The 19,625-nt window shown below is 47.0% G+C and overlaps 1 non-coding gene across 1 annotated transcript; it reads left to right on the forward strand.

Annotated features, from left to right (window-relative positions):
* Positions 1–12,342: 12,342 nt before the first annotated feature.
* On the forward strand, positions 12,343–12,413 carry TRNAG-CCC (transfer RNA glycine (anticodon CCC)). Its single transcript has one exon. It is a non-coding gene; the product is annotated as a tRNA-Gly (tRNA).
* Positions 12,414–19,625: the final 7,212 nt, after the last annotated feature.

The following is a 19,625-nucleotide window of genomic DNA, read 5'->3' on the forward strand; positions in this document are numbered from 1 at the left end:
CTCTGGCGCGAAACTGGACATAGGAAAGGGGAGTGACCACTCCCCTGACCTGCACCTCCCAGGGGAGGTGCCCAGAGCTCCTCCAGTGTGCCCCAGACCTCTGCCATCTTGGATTCAGAGGTGTTGCTGGCACACTGGACTGCTCTGAGTGGCCAGTGCCAGCAGGTGACGTCAGAGACTCCTTCTGATAGGCTCTTACCTCTCTTAGTAGCCAATCCTCCTTCCTAGGCTCCTTTTCTGGCTATTTAGGGTCTCTGCTTTGGGGAATTCTTTAGATAACGAATGCAAGAGCTCACCAGAGTTCCTCTGCATCTCCCTCTTCACCTTCTGCCAAAGGATCGACCGCTGACTGCTCAGGACGGCTGCAAAACCGCAGCAAAGTAGCAAGACGACTACTAGCAACCTTGTATCGCTTCATCCTGCCGGCTTTCTCGACCGTTTCCAGGTGGTGCATGCTCTGGGGGTAGCCTGCCTCCTTCTTGCACCAGGAGCTCTGAAGAAATCTCCCATGGGTCGACGGAATCTTCCCCCTGCGACCGCAGGCAACAAAACACTGCGTCACCGGTCCTCTGGGTCCCCTCTCAGCACGACGAGCGTGGTCCCTCGAACTCAGCAACTCTGTCTAAGTGACTCCCACAGTCCAGTGACTCTTCAGTCCAAGTTTGGTGGAGGTAAGTCCTTGCCTCCCCACGCTAGACTGCATTGCTGGGTACCGCGTGATTTGCAGCTGCTCTGGCTCCTGTGCACTCTTCCAGGATTTCCTTCGTGCACAGCCAAGCCTGGGTCCCCGACACTCTAACCTGCAGTGCACAACCTTCTGAGTTGTCCCTCGGCATCGTGGGACTCCCTTTTGTGACTTCGTGTGGACTCCAGTTCACTCTTTTTCCAAGTGCCTGTTCCGATACTTCTGCGGGTGCTGCCTGCTTCTGTGAGGGCTCCTTGACTTGCTGGGCACCCCCTCTGTCTCCTCATCCAAGTGGCGACATCCTGGTCCCTCCTGGGCCACAGCAGCAACCAAAAACCCTAACTGCGACCCTTGCAGCTAGCAAGGCTTGTTTGCAGTCTTTCTGCGTGGGAACACCTCTGCAAGCTTCTTCACGACGTGGGACATCTATCCTCCAAAGGGAAAGTTCCTAGTCCTCTTCGTTCTTGCAAAACACCAAGCTTCTTCCATCCGGTGGCAGCTTCCTTGCACCGTCAGCTGGCATTTCCTGTGCTCCTGCCCACTCTCGACACTGTCGCGACTCTTGGACTTGGTCCCCTTGTCTTACAGGTACTCAGGTCCGGAAATCCACTGTTGTTGCATTGCTGGTGTTTGTTTTCCTTGCAGAATCCCCCTATCACGACTTCTGTGCTCTCTGGGGATTGTAGGTGCACTTTACACCTACCTTTCAGGGTCTTGGGGTGGGCTATTTTTCTAACCCTCACTGTTTTCTTACAGTCCCAGCGACCCTCTACAAGCTCACATAGGTTTGGGGTCCATTTGTGGTTTGCATTCCACTTTTGGAGTATATGGTTTGTGTTGCCCCTATACCTATGTGCTCCTATTGCAATCTACTGTAACTTTACATTGCTTGCATTACTTCCTTTTGCTATTACCTGCATAATTTTGGTTTGTGTACATGTATCTTGTGTACATAACTTATCCTCATACTGAGGGTACTCACTGAGATACTTTTGGCATATTGTCATAAAAATAAAGTACCTTTATTTTTAGTATATCTGTGTATTGTGTTTCTTATGATGTTGTGCATATGACACCAGTGGTATAGAAGGAGCTTTACATGTCTCCTAGTTCAGCCTAAGCTGCTTTGCCATAGCTACCTTCTATCAGCCTACGCTGCTAGAAACACCTCTTCTACACTAATAAGGGATAACTGGACCTGGCACAAGGTGTAAGTACCTATGGTACCCACTACAAGCCAGGCCAGCCTCCTACATTGGTTGTGCAGCGGTGGGATAAGTACTTGTAACTACTTACCACTTTGTCATTGTGTACTTTTCAAAAAAGAATAATATACAAAACAAGTTCAGTGTATGTACACCTAACCAAAAAGTTTTGCTTTCTTCTCTTACACTTTCTACTAATTGCTGAAAAGTACTCCAAAACTTCTAAAAAGTTGTAAAACGTTTGAAAAAGTGTTTTTTTCTGTTCTTTTAAAAGTCCTGAAACTTTTTCTCTCTTCTCACTGTCTCTAAACCTTCTTCTATCATGTCTGATGTAGGAACTGCTCTTAAAATGGTCAATACAACTTCTGACAATTTAAACTTCAAGAGCCCAGGGAGTCTCTGCATCGATAGAGGTTTAGTGATAGGAAAGAACCCTTCAAGAGAATTTGTATTTAACATGCTCATTGAGAATGATAAGTCCCTAGCAGGCACTTCAACTGAGAAGTTAGTAGATAGCTCCCATTCTGACTCAGGGGAACCCCTTGAGGGAGGTGTGGAGGGTTCTATTCCAAATCTGCCCCTCAGCAGACCTCAGAGCAATGCTGGTAGTAATAGAAGCTCCCATCATAGTAGGGATGTTTTTTTTCCTGGAGGCCAGGTTGTTAGAGTCCAAACTGTTAGGGACAGATCTCCTTCTGTTGTTTCCAATTTGTCCTCAGTGTCCAAGCATTCCCAATCCACCCACCCTGAAGACAACATGTTAGAAAGGGAACTCAAAAAGTTGAGAGTGGAAGAGACCAGACTGAAGCTTAAACAGCAACAGCTGGCTCTAGACAGGGAATCCCTAGACCTGGAGAAGGACAGAGATTGGGGTTAGGACCCCATGGTGGCAGCAGCAGTATTCCTGATAGTAATCCTGTGAGAGAGCATGATTCCAGGAACCTGCACAAGATAGTTCCCCCTTACAAGGAGGGGGAATGACATTAACAAGTGGTTTGCTGCACTTGAGAGGGCCTTTATGTTACAGGGGGTCCCTCAAAGGCAGTGGGATGCTAGATTGTGGCTATCTTTCAATGTAAATGGTGGGGATAGGCTCCTTACTGTTAGAGAAAGTGATGCTAACAATTTTGCAGTTTTGAAGGATGCACTCTTGGATGGATTTGGCTTAACCACTGAACAATACAGGATTAAGTTCAGAGACACCAGAAAAGAGTCTTCACAAGACTGGATAGACTTTGTTGACTGTTCAGTGAAGGCCTTGGAGGGGTGGTTACATGGCAGTAATGCTTCTGACTATGAAAGCCTATATAATCTTATTCTGAAAGAACATATTCTGAATAACTGTGTGTCTGACTTGTTACACCAATATCTAGTGGACTCAGATCTGACCTCTCCCCAAGAATTGGGAAAGAAGGCAGACAAATGGGCCAGAACAAGAGTGAACAGGAACGTTCATACAGGGGGTGACAAGGAAGGCAAGAAGAAGGATGGTAAGTCTTCTGACAAGGGTGGGGACAAATCTAAAAATTAGTCTTCATCAGGCCCACAAAAATCCTCTGGTGGGGGTGGTGGGCCCAAATCCTCTTCAAATCAAGTTAAAAAGCCTTGGTGTTATTTGTGTAAAGTCAAAGGCCATTGGACAACTGATGCCAGTTGTCCAAAGAAAAACACCAAACCTCCCACTACCACAACCGCTACTGCAAACTCTAGTGTCCCTAGTAATAGCAGTGGTGGTGGGAGCAAACCTACTAATAGCCAATCCAAGGGAGAAGCTGGGCTCACTTTTGGTAATTTAGTTGGGGTTGGTCTTGTTAGGGAGACCACAGAGGCTGTGTTAGTCTCTGAAGGTGCCATTGATTTGGCCACCTTGGTTGCTTGTCCCCTTAATATGGATAAGTATAAGCAACTTCCCCTAATAAATGGTGTTGGGGTTCAGGCCTACAGGGACACAGGTGCCAGTGTTACCATGGTAATAGAGAAACTGGTACACCCTGAACAACACCTACTTGGTCACCAGTACCAAGTGACAGACGCTCATAACAACACTCTTAGCCACCCCATGGCTGTTGTGAATCTCAAATTGGGGGGGGGGGGGGGGCTTTACTGGCCCAAAGAAAGTTGTGGTTGCTTCAGATTTACCTATAGACTGTCTACTAGGAAATGATTTAGAGACATCAGCTTGGGCAGAAGTGGAGTTGGAGGCTCATGCAGCAATGCTGGGCATTACTGGGCATATTTTTGCTTTGAGAAGGGCTCAGGCCAAAAAGCAAAAAGGGCAGGGTAACTTGGATCCTGGAACAATGGACCAAGTGTTCCCTAAAGCTAGGGGTAGCAAGGGTAAATCCCTACCCACTATCCCTCCCTCTACTGATGATTCTCCTTCTGAGGAAGAAGAATTTCCTCCCTGTGCAGAACCTTCACCAGATGAGCTGGCAGCAGACACTGCTGAGCTTTTGGGTGGAGGGGGGCCTGCCAGGGAAGAGCTGAGTGTGGCACAGCAATCCTGTCCCACATTAGAGGGTCTCAGACAGCAAGCTGTCAAGCAGAAAAATGGGGATGTCAGTGACTCACATAGAGTTTACTGAGAGGACAACCTCTTGTAGACAGAGGCAAGGGACCCAAAACCTAGAGCAGCCAGGAGATTTGTCATTCCCCTGCAGTACAGAGAGTTACTCCTAACTCTGGCACATGTCATTCCTTTGGCTGGGCATTTGGGCCAGATCATAACATGGGAAAGGCTTGCCCCCCTGTTTCACTGGCCTAGGATGTCAGAGGACACAAAAGATTTTTGTAAGTCTTGCGTGACCTGCCAAGCCAGTGGCAAGACTGGTGGCACACCAAAGGCTCCCCTTATTCCACTACCTGTGGTTGGGGTTCCCTTTGAAAGGGTAGGGGCTGACATAGTTGGCCCCCTTGACCTTCCTACTGCTTCAGGCAATAGGTTTATCTTGGTGGTTGTGGACCATGCCACAAGATATCCTGACGCTATTCCTCTAAGGACCACTACAGCACCTGCAGTGGCAAAAGCCCTCCTGGGAATCTTTTCCAGGGTGGGTTTCCCAAAAGAGGTTGTATCAGACAGGGGTAGCAACTTTATGTCTGCATACTTGAAAGCTATGTGGAAGGAATGTGGTGTAACATACAAATTCACCACACCTTATCATCCACAAACTAATGGACTGGTAGAGAGGTTTAATAAAACTCTCAAAGGAATGATAATGGGACTCCCTGAAAAACTCAGGAGGAGATGGGATGTCCTGTTACCTTGCCCCCTTTTTGCTTACAGGGAGGTACCCCAGAAAGGAGTGGGCTTCAGCCCGTTTGAACTCCTATTTGGGCACCCTGTAAGAGGTCCCCGAACACTTGTGAAGGAGGGTTGGGAACAACCTTTAAAAGCTCCCAAACAAGACATAGTGGACTATGTACTTGGCCTAAGATCCAGAATGGCTGAGTACATGAAAAAGGCCAGTAAAAACCTTCAGGCCAGCCAAGAGCTCCAAAAGCAATGGCATGACCAGAAGGCTGTTCTTATTCAGAACCAACCAGGACAGAAGGTGTGGGTATTGGAGCCTGTGGCCCCAAGAACACTCACTGCACCCCACTGCACCTACACCAAGGGAGACAACCCCAGACATGAGCATCAACTGCAAAAACCTACTCCCCACTGCACCCCACTGCACCTATGCCAAGGGAGAAAACCCCAGGTATGAGCATCAACTGCAAACAACTACTCCCCACAGCACCTAAGCCAAGGGAGACAACCCCAGACATGAGCATCAACTGCAAACAACTACTCCTACTGCACCTATGCCAAGGGATACAACCCCAGACATCTGCATCAACTGCAAAAAACTACTCCCCACTGCACCTACGCCAAGGGAGACAACGGCAGACATCTGCATCAACTGCAAGAAACTACTCCCCACTGCACCTACGCCAAGGGAGCCAACCCCAGAGATGAGCATCAACTGCAAACAACTACTCCTCACTGCACCTACGCCAAGGGAGACAACCCCAGACATGAGCGTCAACTGCAAAAAACTACTCCCCACTGCACCTAAGCCAAGGGAGACAACCCCAGACATGAGCGTCAACTGCAAACAACTACTCTTAACTGCACCTAAGCCAAGGGAGACAACCCCAGACATGAGTATCAACTGCAAACAACTACGCCCCACTGCACCCCACTGCACCTACGCCAAGGGAGACAACCCCAGACATGAGCGTCAACTGCAAACAACTACTCCCCACTGCACCTACGCCAAGGGAGACAGCCCCAGACATGAGCATCAACTGCAAACAACTACTCCTACTGCACCCACGCCAAGGGATACTACGCCAGACATCTGCATCAACTGCAAAAAACTACTCTCCAATGCACATACGCCAAGGGAGACAACCCCAGACATGAGCGTCATCTGCAAACAACTACTCCCCACTGCACCTACACCAAGGGAGACAACCCCAGACATGAGCATCAACTGCAAACAACTACTCCCCACTGCACCTAAGCCAAGGGAGACAACCCCAGACATGAGCATCAACTGCAAACAACTACTCCCAACTGCACCTACGCCAAGGGATACAACCCCAGACATGAACATCAACTGCAAACAACTACTCCCCACTGCACCCCACTGCACCTACTCCAAGGGAGGCAACCCCAGACATGAGCATCAACTGCAAACAACTAGTCCCCACTGCACCTACGCCAAGGGATACAACTCCAGACATCTGCATCAACTGCAAAAAACTACTCCCCACTGCACATACGCCAAGGGAGACAACCCCAGACATGAGCATCAACTGCAAAAAACTACTCACTGCACCTACGCCAAGGGAGACAACCCCAGACATGAGCATCAACTGCAAAAAATTACTCCCCACTGCACCTACGCCAGGGAGACAACCTCAGACATCAGCATCAACTACAAACAACTACTCCTCACTGCACCTACGCCAAGGGAGACAACTCCAGACATGAGCATCAGCTACTTATGGTGATCAAAAGCTGCAGAATGTTGAACTGCACTGATTTGCACAGGTAGCCCTTAAATTGGAGAAAATCTGGGGGTTTGCATAAACTGCCCCACAAAGTCAAAACAGCCAATGGCCCAACTTTCCAGGGCACTGATATTGCTGAATACTTATAGATCCAAACATTTACCACTTCTGGTGGAAAGGCTTCAGCACATGCAGCAGCACAGAGGCAGCCACCATACACATCATAGACAATACCCTTGTGACCAGAGATGAAGATGACCCTGCCTCCTCATATTTCTGGACATCCCAGCCGCCTTCAACACTGTCTACCACTCAACCATCGCCCACACTCTGAAGCCTTGAATAAGATTCACTAGCAATGTGCTTTCCTGGTTCTCCTCCTACCTTTCCAACCAACACCCGTGTGTTCACAGGGACAACTGCAGGTCACAGAAGATCCCTATCACCGGCAGAGTCCCGCAACATACCATACAGTCGCTGTCATTTTAAACCTGTACATGGCACTCCTTGAGGCTCTACTCACTGATAATAGCATCAGAAGTAACCTATATGCAAACAATACACAACTCTAGCTGAAAGTCTGCTCTGTTCCAGAAATCCACTGTTTCACACACTGACTGCACCTCATCTATACCTGGAGGTCCAGAATGTATCTGGAGCTGAACCCCACCAAGACAGAATTTCTGTTATTTGCAAAAATAGCTAACACAGAATAGTACAAATTTGGCTCAATAACATGAAGCTTGACAGCTTCAAATGCCATCTTACACTCAATGTTAAGTCAGATATGGTCTGGTACCAGCTTTCTCTACTGAAGAAAGTGAAAACAGCTCTCCCAGAAAGTAATTTCAGAACTCCAATGTTAGCCCTTGTACTCTTGTATCTGGAAGAGGAAACGCCCTGCTCACGGCCTCTCAGATAACACTCTGCTCCCGCCTACCCCACAAGGGCATCCAAGAGGCCACAAGACATCTCATCCAGGCTCTGAAGAAAAATCATGACATGACCCCCATCATCATTGATATCCACTGTATCCTCTTTCTGGCCTGGACCATCTTCAAAACCAGTTGCATCAATTACAAAGCATCGCGATCAGCACCCCAGTCTTTCTGGCTGAGAAACTCACCATCTCCGGCAGTTCTTGGCGCGCCCACAGCCAGGACACCACCAGACTGCAGACGAATCAGTGTAAGGATGTAAAAACTAAGATAACCAGCCTTTTCCATCTATGCACCCAGGATCTGCAACATACATCTGTGTCAATGTGGACCCCCTCAACCATGCTCTGATTCCAGAAATGGTTGAAGACGCACCTCTTTAAATAACACAACCTCAGGATGCGGTAACAGTCCACAAAACAGCTACCTCTCAATCAGTTGTTGGCTATGTCCTTGCAGTTACTGCAGTACAACGCTCCACTGTCTTTGGCAGATTAATGATTTGCACATACTACATACTTAATGATTTGCACATACTACATACATACACACAAGGCTAGTCCAAACTCTCAAGAAGACAATGAGAACCAGAGTAGAACAACAGGAAGAGCTGGAGCTTTTTGTGCATGTGACACAATCCCCCCTTGCTGCTCTCCTTGGTGTGCTCCTACCTCTGTGCTGAATAACTAAGCACTCAGTTGCACCATTCCCACCACTGAAGGATGGCTACTGATTACAACCCTTCCTCAAGTCTGGGAACAAAGAATGTGAAATAAAATAAAAAGCTGTATCCGACACCATGGAAGAAAATTCTGCACAACTTTTGAAGGTTTTCTGTGGACTCTAACCAACTGAAAGGGCATGGCGGTAGCTGCACAGTAATAATGTAAACGTGTGACAACGAACATTTCAAAGTTCAAGAGCATTGTGACTGAACCTGGAATTATGAACCCATCTAGATCACACTGAGTGCTGGCACCTAAGGGCAGTAACCTCAGCTCTTTGTTGCCCTGAGAGCCACCCTGGCCAGTGACCCACCTACAACCCAATCTTCACATGGCCAAGGTGATCCTCCCGGATCGGGAGAAGGACACTATAGACTAACGCCCCGAGAGTGATCCTGGCCAGTGACCCACCCACAACCCAATCTTCCCATGTCCAAGGTGATCCTCCCGGACTGGGAGATGGACACTCTAGACTAACGCCACGAGAGTGACCCTGGCCAGTGACCCACCCACAACCCAATCTTCCCATGTCCAAGGTGATCCTCCCGGATTGGGAGGACACTCTAGACTAACGCCACGAGAGTGACCCTGGCCAGTGACCCACCCACAACCCAATCTTCCCATGACCAAGGTGATCCTCCCGGATTGGGAGGACACTCTAGACTAACGCCACGAGAGTGACCCTGGCCAGTGACCCACCCACAACCCAATCTTCCCATGGCCAAGGTGATCCTCCCGGATGGGGAGATGGACACTATAGACTAACGCCCGAGAGTGACCCTGGCCAGTGACCCACCTACAACCCAATCTTCACATGACCAAGGTGATCCTCCCGGATGGGGAGAAGGACACTATAGACTAACGCCCCGAGAGTGACCCTGGCCAGTGACCCACCCACAACCCAATCTTCCCATGGCCAAGGTGATCCTCCCGGATGGGGAGAAGGACACTCTAGACTAACGCCACGAGAGTGACCCTGGCCAGTGACCCACCCACAACCCAATCTTCCCATGACCAAGGTGATCCTCCCGGATCGGGAGAAGGACACTATAGACTAACGCCTCACCAATCCTAGACGATGAACTGTGCCACAATTGTATTCTGCATTTTTGTTTCTATTAGGGGAGATAAGTTATATCTTGCGCACTCCCATGGATGTCACAAGTCCCCAGTCAGGTTCCACCTCTCACACACAGACACACACACACACACACACTCCTGAGCTAGGGTGCGTGGCAGATTGAAAGGAAGGGTGGTGTGCTCGGTGCCAGTTTGGACCTGCACTGTGTGTTTTCATGTAACTGGAGTCGTGATCTAGGTAGCCATTGTGGTCTGCTGCGAGTCTCCCTTCTCCATACAAGACACCCTGTCTCAAGTATGAGCGCCCTGATAAAGTCTGTATGTGTGCGGTAATTACCACATCCAATACATTCTGAACACGTTGATGCTGGATTTTATCAGGAGCTATTATTATCTTACCTGTCATCAGCACACACAGAATCGAAGCTCACGCAGAGGTGACTGCTGAGTCATGATCCTGCTGCTAGGAGACATAGGACCTCGTGCACATGCATAAGAGCTGAGTCAGTCAGTGTCACAAACTGCACACTGACTTTCACTGAATTGATTATGGTTTTGAAAATCGACTTGTGTATTAATAAGTTGATTCGCAAGAACATCATTCATAGTGATTCACAATGCAATCAACTTCATTAATATGCATGTTGCAGGTCCCAGATTACAATGCACTTCGATTTGCTACCAGCACAGGGATGGTGGCCTGCTGAGGTCAGCAGACCACAAGTCTGTGATTGCTTTTCAATAGCACAATACTTTTTCATATAAATGCAGCCTGTTTTCCTAGAAAAAAACATGCTGTATTTTAAAAAAATCAAACCTTTCACAAACCTTATTTACGAGGAAGCAGCGGCCACATAGACTTACCTCAGTCACATTAACAGTGAATAGACGAATACTTCTCACTATCGGAGTAATAAACGAATGAGAGAAAACAAGGAGAGGGAGCCACAAGCAACCCCAAAAGGATGAGCTGCCCCTGTGTTGCAGGCGAGCTGCCCCCTCTTTGCAAGGTGTCGCAAGGGGCAAGCCAGGGGTCGCGGCTGTGACCCCTGGTGACCTATAAATGGCTTCTGAAATTACCACTTGGCAGAGGGTCTGGGCTGCACCTGATGTTTTACTCGACCTGTGAGCAGCAATAAGAGGGAGAAAGGCTTCAGTGATTGCATCTTCCCATTGATTATAATAATTATCACCTTCGGCCCTGATGAATTATCCAATTTCACATATGCCCGGGGATCACTGGCTGACAAGTTGTCTTAAGTGTGAACACTATGTGTACTGCACTTGTAATAGGGTGGACAGGATATCTGTCAGGTTTGTGATGTGTAACCTTCAACCAACTTCTAAGTGAGGTGCTTAGCGCCTGCTACAACGCGCAGTAGGCATGGCAGCGCAGCGTGAGCATGCGTCGCACTTTGCCTCAGGTAACAATGGGAAGGGCACGCACAGTGCGCTACATTCAAAGAGGCCAAGAACGGAATGGGCACACCGAGTACATGTGGCAGTTGCACATTGCAAAGAGGGTATAAATAATATGGACATAGACATTGAAATCTTGCATCAACCAATTGAAGCAGTGTCCATGAAAGAGAGGCCAAGGATTGAATGGTAGTTGGGACTTCCCTACTTTCTCCCCTTGGAAATTAACTTCCTCTGAATTATATTAAATATTACATGGACGTAAAGGCTGACGTGTGCTGCTGCCAGGTAAGCATGGTTCTGCCTGTTCTGTCTTCCCTTCTGTTTGATGTATCCTGTGCTTACTACAGTAATTGTGGTATATGTGGTTGTTGTGATCCTCGTCGGTCTTTCCCTTCCTCCTCCTGTGTGTGTGGCCCCCGGGGTGCCTCTGAACACTGGGGGGGGTTTGGTTCCTACACCCCGCTGCAGGGCAGTCACACTGCTGCACAACATGGATAAACACTGACAAAGCCAACAGCTTTTGTCTCATAGGAGTGACTTACTGGCTTTGACAATATTCTTTTTGTTAATGGCTGAAATGGATATCCAGGTTTGGGTCCCTGATGGGTGAATCTCTGGAGTGAGAAGGGGGCTGACACGGGACTAGCCTGAGAAATGAGGACACATATTATTTTTGGCTAGTAGTCATTTACATGTTTTATCGTCGGCTGCATTGTTTGTACTGTTGTCCATTCTTGTGTGAAGAGAGGCGCTATGCTGTGACTGGTCCTTGTCATCATTGTGAGATGTAGGATGTAACTTCAGGAGCAGATTACATCTGCAGCGTGTGATGGGTGGTGTAATATACGGACGTATGTACAGATGCTGCTTTCTATCGTCGCCTCTATAAGATCCACATTTGAAATTCGGGTGCACGGAGTTTATGTACACTGTAAAGGCAGAGCATCGCCTTGTCTTGCTACGTGAGGTGTACATCTTCAATATGTCCATAAGTGCACTGTCCCCTGTTACTTATATGTTTGTTTACGTCAATGTCCACTTTGGTGTTTGTTCTAAACTTCCTTCAGTTCATCCACTTTCATAGTCACTTAATTAAATAAATAAATAATCTGCTTCCTTGTTTCACTTAAAAAAGACATGAATTGTGAGTAGTTTCCTAGCGCCTAGTAGAGTGTAAGATACTTCAATCCATGTGCAAGTCAATAATTATACCCAAAAAACACTCAGATACGGCAGTTTCCTGCCAGAGCTGACAGAGTGCAAGTGCTATCCGATAACCAGCCGCGCCAGTGGTGTAGGGGTATCATGCAAGATTCCCATTCTTGCGACCCGGGTTCGATTCCCGGCTGGCGCACATATTTTATTCATGACTTAGATATTTTTAACACTTGAATAAGTTTATTTTAGAATGTACGGTTGGGATTTTTTTTTATCTTGGAGGAAAAACAATGTTGCTTTGATAACGAAGTACACATGAGCCAGGTTTTAACTTAGAACTAAAGATATCTTCTCACTCAGTGAGATTTACCCTCTTCTGTGGCCGCGTCGATCACAGCAGCCCGGGGACCCTCAGTAACAGTTTGAGGGAACCGCGGAGCTGCTGAGGGGGACCGCGGAGCTGCTGAGGGGAACCGCGGAGCTGCTGAGGGGGACCGCGGAGCTTCCAAGATCAGCCCCCAGAAGGGGCGGAGAGGAGGAGAACCCCTCAATCTCAAGAGCTGCGGAGCATTTATATCCAGAGGCGGAGAGGAGCGTGAGGAATGTTTACAGATCTTTAAATCCACAAACGTGAGCAGCTGTTTAGATCCTGCCCTACAGGACAACCGGGCGGGGGTCAGGAGTTCATCTTAGAGCCCGCGGTGACCCTGCAAGAGGTGATGTGTGACTGATGCTGAACAGTGCACAGAGACAGACTTTTTGAGGTGTAATCCTGAGTATTTTTAAATTGTGCTTCCAGTTCGTGTAATTTTTGCTTTCAGGAAACTGGTTTGGAGAAATAGTTTGCGGATCTGAGAGCCTAGAATGTTGCTGCTGCCCCGTGACTTGTGCTAGAGATGCTCATCTTGTAAATTTAAAAATACACAGGGAGATGCACTGAGCATGTATCTCGCGTGACATTCAGTACTAGAGCATGGCTCCTGGACAGAGACAACCCCACAAGCTTACTTGGCGGAATAGGCATAATTCTCATGTAAATTACACCTATTCCATATGTAAACTGTTTGCAAATCCTCCCATCCCTAAAAATAAACCCTGAAAGGGGCAAATTAATTCTAACTGCCTTGATGGTTAAATCTCACAGCAAACAACCAGCTGTTTAAATAAGGATGCCTATGTTCCAGTGGCTTCGTAGAATGACGAGTAATACAAACAGGGCAATACCAATGCCAGGGACGGCTTTTGGGCTGTGCGACCGGTGCAGCCGCACCTGGCGCTGACTTTGGTGGGGGCGCTGTGTTTAAAAATACCTTAAAAATGGGCGAACTTCCTTGTGCGTCCAGCAATTTTCATGAAACTATAAAAATCTCAAGAGAACTGGTGATTAATGTCCCTGCTGGTGAGGATCGGAATTTTGTTTAATGGCAATTTAGACTCATCATAAAGTAATGCAGAGGATACAAAATGTTCTAGCCTTGCTACAGGAATACAAAATTTTTGTAGCTACCACATCAAGAATTTTCAATTCTATTAAGGACATGGAGGCGAGGATTATGCTTCTCTTTCTTTACAGTCAATAGAAACAGCAGCCAATAAGTTTACAGAAAATGAAAAACTACAACTCCCATGAACACCTGTAGTCCAGCCTGACACATCCCAGGTTAGCCCCTCACTGTAAGAGTCACCATAACAATCGTCCTTCCTCTTTATTTGCTGCTGCACAGCCGGAGTTAAGTCACATTTTTCTCTTATTAAAACAATTATCTTGTATTGTTGTTTTTTATTGTGTGTACTAGGACAGCGGAGCGGGAGCAGGGCTGAACGGCGCTCGGTTTCTGGGCCTGTGATTTTGGACACGCTTGGGGTCCTGCTCTTGTGCAGTTAAGCCACCCGCGGGGTCAAGGACCTTTTCCCTTTCCCGATCACGCGGTGTGCCTTTTTCCTTGCATTCTCACGAGCGTGAGGTTTCTCCTCTTCTGCGCGGCGGGTCGGCGATCCCCTTAAACACACTAGTATGAGGCTTTGAACCACGCCCCTCGCATAACGCACCAATAGTAGTCCAACACAGTCTATAAACTAGAAAGGCACCATCTGACTTCCTCTTTCTTTGCAAAGTCCAATACCACTCTCAGATGAACAGTTCTGGACATGATCCTCCTGGATAACTTCAACATCAAAAAGACTTATCGACAGCTCTTGCCAACAACGAAACATGGAAGATCCACAAATCTTTACGCCTGTTTGGAATCAGTTCCAGTATGAAAAGAAACAAGCATTTGCAATGCAATGGGTCTCGAATTTCTCTGAGTAAGAGCTATTAGCAGTTGTAAACTCCCAACTGGATTTTTCTTGCACCATTAAATAGAAAAAAAGAGCGCAATCGCGCTGCTACAGTTCACTCATAGCGAAACCTATCGGCAAAAGTGCAATTAGGTATGTAACCGGCAAACTATGTAACAGGGTCGATGTCATGCAAAAAGCTTGACATCTGCCCAGCGAGATCGCGCTGCAAAAAAAGAGAAAAAGTATGTTGTGTTGTTCTGGGAATGTTAGAGAGCCTGGAACCTCGTTGGCACTGGTGTTCCAGCATGGGGAGCCTGGAACCTCGATGACACTGTTGTTCCAGGTATTGACGGGAAGCTGGGTGGGTTCCATGGCGGTTGAATGCTGCTGTGGGTTGGTTACCTTGAATAAAACTCCCTTATTGAAATCAATTGTCTCAGCTTCTTAACACTGGCGACGAGGTAAAACCAACCCAGAACCCACGGATCCTTACCTGCAGGAGAGCGGTGCCCGACATTGGCTGGACCTCAAGGGAGTGGTCGGAGTGGTGTGTAACAGTTCTACCGATGACTGGTCAGGCTATATCCTGTGCCCGACATTGGCTAGGACTCAAGGAAGTGGTCGGAGCGGTGACTGTCCCGGCTTTTCAGCTGTTTTACCCTGAGTCCCAGTGAGCGCAACGCAGGACAATCCAGAGTCTCAGCGACCATTGCCAAGAACTCCAGCGGCAGTTTTGGTCTTGGTGTCCTACCGCACCGAAATCTCGGTGGACAAGTGTTGCGGAGCGGCTGGTGCCCGAAGGCACATACTGAACACTGGACATCCTGGGGTTTCCTCAATTCTGGGCCCGGTATTTTGCCTTATTGTTTTTTCAAGGGCCCGCGAGAGCGAGGTAACTGCAGGCGCTCCTTTGCGCGCCTCGCGTTTTTCGTGTGCTGAATGAGACACGTTACCAGGGCGCGACGTCATGCGCGTGCTCAAAGTTGAACACGGTCAGAAGACTAGACTGCACACCTTTTTCCACATTGTTGTGTTCGCGCGCGTGCCCAAGGTTGTGCATTGTGGGAAAAAGACTAGACCGCACACTGTTTTCCCACATTGATGTTTTTCCACTAGTTAAGAATTTTTGTTTTTTCTCTTGTCTCCTCTTCTCCACTGAACACTGGTCTGTTAATTTTTTTTGTATTATCCCAATTCAGGCCAGTTGGGTTGATGATTCTACTTGATTGCTTCTGAAAAAGACGTTATAAATATTACACATACTATTCTTGTCCTTCTTTGCAAATCTATTGAGTGTTCTACTGTTAACACATTATGGCTACGCCCACGATGTCTCAACCACCCCCTTTTTTATCAGACAAAGGGGACCCAATTCTTCCTTGGAAACGTTGGAAGAACCTTTTTGACTCCTATTTAATAGCCATAGGGCGAGAAAAATTCTCTCCCGCTAGGAAACAGGCTATTTTATTGCACAATCTGGGAATCAAAGGCAGGAACATTTATGATAGTCTAGAAACCCTAACCATCGGGGGGCGGAAGGTGAACCCAGAGACATCTATGAAATGTCTGTAGCGATGCTGGCGGCACACTTTGAGTCTAAGCTCAATGTTGTTTTGGAAAGACACACATTTTTTGCAAGGTCCCAAGGTAACGCTGAGAGTGTTGGTAATTTTGTTGCTGCTTTACGCACATTAGCATGCACTTGTGACTTTGGAGATATCACGGATTCTCTTATTTGTGACCAATTAGTGCGTTGCACAAATAACAAGAGAGTTCAAGAGAAACTGTTGACGAAGAACCCCGACTTGAGGGAAGCTATTGCAATTGTTGAATAGTTGGAGAGTACCAACAACTGGATCAAGGAGATGAACCACCCAGAAGGGGAAAATCTGTGCATGGTACAGGCACCACGCATCCAGGAAGAGGTACTAAGAATTGGCAATGACAATAGGATACAGGCATCGACTCAGGAGAAGAGGAGAGAAATTAAGCATCTGCGTTGTTACCGCTGTGGCAACACGTGACATGCAGCGAATAGCTCAAATTTCTTTTCGCGTAATTCATTGTGTAGGAAGTGTGGGAAGAAGGGCTACTATGCAAGGGTCTGTAATAATGACAAATGCAACATAGATTCGGTGACTGAGAATGTTAACAAGATGGTTTTGTGTGTGGAACATGATGTTGACCAGGTTGGGGGCAACACTGGAATGGTGGACGAGGGACCCGTAATTATGCCTGAGTGCACTATTAGACTTGATGGTAAAACAGTTACAGTCTTAGCAGACTCTGGATCTCCCTACACCATGGTAGGTGAAAAAAACTGGCAAGTAATCTTCGGGGAGGATCCTGACTCCTTGATTAAACCTGATATTAACCCAGTCAGCTATGGTGGTGCCAAAATAGAAGTGATTGGGTACAAAATCATGAATATCCAATTTCAAAATAAGACCACTATAGGGAAAGCCTATCTAGCGAAACAGGGTAATAATCTTCTAGGTTGGTGACACCAGCGGGACATGGGAATTAAGTTAGACCCTAATTCTGAACACCAAGTCATGGTGGTGAATGATGAGAATGTTACTCTAGAGATTTGTAAGGAATTCCCAGGAGTGTTTAGTGAGGAATTGGGTTGTCTGACTAATTTTGAGCACAAGATCATACTGAAGAAAAATGCAGTCCCTTCTGTGCATAAAGCCAGAAGAGTACCTAAGTTGATGTTAGAACCCCTAAGGGCGGAATTGAACAAGTTATTGAAGGCAGGGATAATTGAAGAGATAGAATCTTCCGAATGGATGGCCCCTGTTGTCCTGGCACCGAAGGACAATGGGAGGCAGATCCGCATGTGTGTAGACCTTAGAGATCTGAATATGCATATATGGGTAGATCGCCAACCTTTACCTAACATTTCGGAAGAGTTGTCGTGTTTGGGTGGCTCGAAAGTGTTCAGTGTGTTGGATCTATCCTCGGCTTATCATCAAATCGTTTTACATCCTGAGTCTAGACACCTCACCTCCTTTGTAACGCCGTTGGGGGCCTACCAATTTTTGAGGATGCCTTTTGGGCTGTCCTCTGTGGCCGCCTGTTTCCAACGGATTATGAAGAGGGTCTTAGAGGGAATTTCTGGTACCTTATGTTTTCAGGAAGATATTTTGGTTCATGGCAAAACTGTGAATGAGCATGACAAAATTCTAAGGGAAGTTTTGAGTAAGTTAGCCAGGGGTGGTCTTACTGTTAAGAAAGAAAGGTGCGCGTTCAGGGTCACTTCAGTGACTTATCTGGGCCATACTATGGGCCATATGTACCAATGGATTTTACCATAGACACAGAATGGGTAAAACCCTTTGCTACATCTGGCCCTATATCTGGTGAGGGAATCAGGCCCAAGTTGGAACTAGTTGATTCCATAGTCCGAGCACCTGAACCCAAAGACAAGGATGGTGTGAGATCTTTTCTAGGGTTGGCGGAGTATTACTCCAAATTCATTGCCAACTTTTCAAATGTGACTCAACCCTTGAGATCTCTCTTAAAGAAGGGGTGCGATTTCATTTGGACGGAGGAGTGTATGGCTGCGTTCACTTTTGTGAAGAACTGCATTGGGAAGATGCCCGCTTTGGGGTATTTTGATACGTGTGCTAAAACCTTCTTGTACACAGATGCCAGTGTCAAAGGTTTAGGGGCAGTCTTAATCCAAAGGGTAGACCAGGAAGAGAAAGTAATCGCTTTTGCTTCCCGTTCCCTCAGGGAGGCTCAGCAGCATTATTCGGTTATAGAAAGAGAGGCCGTTGCGTGTATGTGGGCGGTTAAGCATTTCAAATTTTATTTGTGGGGCTTACCTTTTGTGGTGAGGACAGATCACAGGCCTCTTGTCCAAATATTTTCTTCTAAGAAAGGGGAAGAGTTGACGCCAAGGATAAGAAGGTGGGTGGAAGGATTATTGGAATACAATTTTGTTGTGGAATATGTACCAGGGCCAAAGAATATAGTAGCAGATTTGCTGTCCCGATCTTCAATTGACAGTAGTGAGGAGTCTGATGATGAGGGTGTGGTCAATTGGATGAGGGAGAAGGCCATAAATGAAGAGGAGTGGAAGTCAGCAGCGGATCTGGATTCTGACAGGCATAAACTTGTCGAATTCATTGTGAAAGGTTGGCCAGAGTACAAGGATATTTCCGACTCTCTGAAGGGGTATTCGAATGTGAGAGATGAGCTCTCTTTAAGTGGAAGTGAATTATTCAGAGGTACTAAATCTATACCTCCTATGGGCGTGAGGAGTAAAATCATAAATTTGGCCCATGAGGGACAGTTGGGCAGGAATTTGACCAAATCCAGACTGAGAACAGTATACTGGTGGCCAGGGTTGGATTGTGATGCTGAAGCAGTGGTGAAAGACTGTGTAAGTTGTGCACGGAATGACAAGAGCAAAGTTATGGTGAAAGCCCCACTTTCTCTAGTTGTGATTCCTGAAAAACCCTGGGTTAAGCTGGGCCTTGACTTTATGGGTCCTTTCCATCTTCTGCCTACGAATGAACGCTACGTCATACTCATGGTGGATTATGCGTCCAAATGGGTGGTGACTAAATGTGTGAATTCGGTAGACATCAGAACGGTGATTGAGTTCTTGAAGGAGGAATTCTCTCGAGAGGGTATACCTAGCCATTTAGTCACTGACAATGGTGTACAGTTCACATCTCAAGATATGAAGTTTTTTTAGACTCCTTAGCCATTGTACATTTGAAAACAACGTTGTATCTACCCCAGGCCAATGGTCTTGCTGAACGTATGAATAGAATGGTGAAGTCCTGTGTGCAGGAAGCTATTGAATCCAGGGTTCCTCTAGCTGATCTCCTTAGGGACATGTGGTGGGCACATCGCAATACCCCTAATAGCATCACTAACATTGCCCCATTTGAGTATATGAGGGGCAGGTCGGGTTGCACTAAATTGTTTCCGGCATGGTTCAAAAACAGTTTGGGGCAGGATGAACTTGATCAGAAGAAATTTAATAAGGCACCTGAACTTAGAGAGAGGTATCAGCGTAAATACAAATTGCGTTATGATTCTAAATATAGTGTTTCCAATGTTAAGTGGAAAATTGGTGACATGGTGTTGGTGAAGAATCCTGGTT

This window comes from Pleurodeles waltl, unplaced genomic scaffold, assembly GCF_031143425.1.
Source record: "Pleurodeles waltl isolate 20211129_DDA unplaced genomic scaffold, aPleWal1.hap1.20221129 scaffold_67, whole genome shotgun sequence".
In the NCBI taxonomy this organism is placed as follows: Eukaryota; Metazoa; Chordata; class Amphibia; order Caudata; family Salamandridae; genus Pleurodeles; species Pleurodeles waltl.